Source organism: Amblyomma maculatum, chromosome 7, assembly GCF_055883805.1.
Source record: "Amblyomma maculatum isolate TAMU_Amacu chromosome 7, ASM5588380v1, whole genome shotgun sequence".
Classification (NCBI taxonomy): Eukaryota; Metazoa; Arthropoda; class Arachnida; order Ixodida; family Ixodidae; genus Amblyomma; species Amblyomma maculatum.
The window spans coordinates 10,320,725-10,324,318 of NC_139350.1; positions in this window are offsets into that span (position 1 = coordinate 10,320,725).

The window sequence follows — 3,594 nt, forward strand, 5'->3', positions numbered from 1 at the left end:
CTGTTCGTCCGTCCAGGCGAAGGGTACATCATCCCGGGTGAGACGTGTAAACGGAGCGGCAATGCGTAAAAAGTTTTCAATAAACCTGCAGTATTAGGCGCAGAGGCCCAAGAAACGGCGAACTGTCTTCTTGTTACATGGAGTAGGGAATTTGGTGACGGCAGTTGTTTTAGCGGGAACGGGACGAACTCCTCGATGGCTGACGACGTGGCCCAAGAACAGGAGCTCTTCATAGCCAAAGTGACACTTTTGTGGTTTTAACGTGAGGCCGGCAGATCTGATAGCCCGTAGCACAGCGGAGAAACGTTGGAGGTGTTCCTGGAACATTGGTGAAAACACAACGTCATCCAGGTAGACTAGACACATCTGCCATTTAAGACCAGATAGAACTGCGTCCATCATTCGCTGAAATGTCGCTGGAGCGGAGCACAATCCGAAAGGTAGGACTTTGAATTCATAAAGTTCATCGGACGTGACAAACGCTGTCTTCTCGCGATCACGTTCATCGACTTCGATCTGCCAGTACCCGCTCTTAAAATCAAGCGATGAAAAGTAGCGCGCGTGGCGAAGCCGGTCTAAGGAGTCATCAATGCGTGGCAGCGGGTAGACGTCTTTTTTTAGGACCTGATTGAGCTTACGGTAGTCCACACAGAACACAGAAGAGCAGGTCCAGAGAGCACTGAGTGACAGCAGCCGACTTCAGCTTCTTCTCGAACCCCACGGGCCACTTCTTCGAGTCCGCGCACGAGACTCGATGAGCAGCCGCCTAGCGGCTGCTGTTGCACACGCTACAATATATTAGACTTATAATGCTTAGTAAATATTGTGCGAACGAGTTTATAAGTACGGCGAAAGGACTTATTTTGGTGAGAATCAAATGCAACTTTTTTGGCCAGTCAGGACCGCAATAAGTCGAAGCCTTCTGCCAGATCGCTCTGCTAACGTGAAACCGTGTCATCCCTTCCCCACATTGTAATGCAAGTTTCCTTTCTCCTAGTTGTGATCCATAAGTAACAGACTAGCCGAGCGCCGCTATAGAAATTTTCAGGCATGATAAGTACACAGGGGACAGGGGAGAGTGCGGGCAATGCTCTGCGTCACTTTGACCAATATCTCAGAAAGCGATTGACGAGAGGTAAATGCGACGCGGAGCGGCCCCGCGGTCGCTGTGCCGTTGAAGCCATGTTCTCTCCATTTTGGCCCTCGATTGTAATGTCTTTTTATTGCTGCAGCACTACTACCCGCATTCTCACAAAAACCCGATGTCCGAATATGATTCAACATTTGACCTTTCTAGGGGACTTAAGGTGTCCACAAAAACAAGTGTGAAAGCTACTGCGCCTGAACTTTGATGGGTTCAACCGAATGCTGTTTGTTTCTACAAGGGGCGCGCAATGCGCCTGCACCGCAGTAATGCTCATGCTTTAGCATTTCTCCACTTTAACGCTGCAGCACACATGCAATGTGTGGTCTGGAATTAACACAGCAACATAACGTTAAGTAATATCGTACATTTAATCATGTAATTTTTAATGACGCAACAATCCGTTGTTCATAAGCCTAAAAACATGGCGTTCTCGCCTTATTTAGAATTTTCCGTCAACTATTTGTGTTTTAAAGGGGCGCCGTGACGTTTGCCAGACCACTAATTTCAGCCGGCCGCTATAGTTCTTTACGCCTTCCTGATGCCCCAAAGCACAATCATAACGGCGAAATCGTAGCGCCTAATATTTTAATCCGCTTTAATAATCAGCGTTTTGGCACCGATGTGAGCGGCACACGACGGCGAAGTTCGTTAACAGATATAACGTTTCCTTCTCCGGGGCGGTGCTTCGCTGATGTTTTGGGCACGCACTTTAGATTTTACATTCGAATGTTTTTCAAGTTACTATGCAGAAAACAAATAAATGTTGTTTTTATCCGCGTGTGTCAGTGGAGTGCTTGTAAAGATGCGGACTGTACACTCAGATAAATGCGGTGTTGTCAACAAGCGCGATGGAGCGTCTGCTTGCTGTGATGATGGTGATGATGGCTTCGCCCTTCCTGGCGGGTCACCACTGCCTTCTGGCGCGGCGGAGACAAAAATGAAATTAAAGATCAGAGTGAGAAAAAAGTCCGCCGATACGCTGTCCAGGCTCCACAGTGACAAGGACAGAGGTCACTCCCACAGGCTTCTCTAATCCCAAGGCAGCTGACAGCGTTCGGATCTCGGAGGTCGGCAAAATCGCTGGACAAGCTAAAATCACGTGGTTGATTGTTTCTTCCGACGCCCCACAGATGGCGCTAGTTGTGTCAAAATCGCTCGTGAAGCACGTTCGCTTCCTTACCCTGTACAGGTACAGGGTAGGCTTCGCCTTAACTCGTGCACGCCATTCTTCTGTCTTTGCCTTTCGCACTCGTTCTCGAACTTTCGCACAAGTAGTGCTCGAGTGATCCGTGACAGCAGCAGTGATGGACGCTGGTGGATCACCAAAACGGCGACGCAGATTTGCTGACCGTCGGGTCCACCTCGTCAACACCCCCGCAATCGGTTTGGAAAACATTTATTATCAGTATGGAAACATGAACGATATGTGGGCACTACAGTTAGATGGCAAAGATGGTTTGGAGCAGCATTTGGTGGGCTAGGCTAACTTTGAGCAGACCAACGGAGCAGACGAAGAAACCGGTCCTCATAGCTGTGCTTCGCAGCGTCGTTACAATGTAACGACGCTGCCAAAAACTGTGGCTGCAGGTTGGGTTTGACAGGCAACCATGATGGATAGCTCCGATATATCAGCAGAACGCTACGTTTCTGATAGATTCCGCTCGAGCCGAGCGCTGGGCGAGCGAAATGGGAGAGGGGCTCCCTCTCGCACCAGCTCAGACGCGCTGTTTTTTTCTTGTATTTAGAATTTTATAAACCGAATAATTCTCGTTTCCGTGTGCCGTGTAATTTTCAGCATTGTGCACATCAGCACGGTGCAAAGAACCTAGAGGTTCGCTGGAATTAACGGCCTTACGCACGTCACTGTGCCCCTTTAACATGTCCTGTCAATGTCATCTGACATTAGCAAATGTTGACAGAAACAGTGCGTCAAATTTAAAGCTTGACACAAAGAGGCAAGGAAAAATAAACTTTACATAAAATGACTGTGCCTTTCACTAGTCTTTTCGCAACGTTTTCACTGTGAAAGCCCCAGGATAAGTTGTAGTGGAGCAGCCATCCTAGATACTTTACTGAGGAAGCTATCTCAATGCAGTATGGACAAAGTATAAGTATGGCAAAGGATGGAGAGGTTTTTTTTTGGACTGAAGGGCACTAACTATTATTCTCTGCGTTATTTTTAATGAGGTTTGTACACTTAATGCAACAAATTCGTGAAATATTTCATAAGCTTTGAATGCAAATTTGTTTAGCGTTTTAGTCGTAAATATGTGCTCCCGTAATCTGCATAAATATTTATTTAGCCCTATTTTAAATGTTCACAATTTCGTAATGTGAACGTCAAACAGTGTAGATCGAAGCATACGGCCTTGTGGTATGATGTATGTATGAATTTTAGGTGCTTAGCGCAATGAGCTGAACCGTTCAACACATTGACACATATGAAC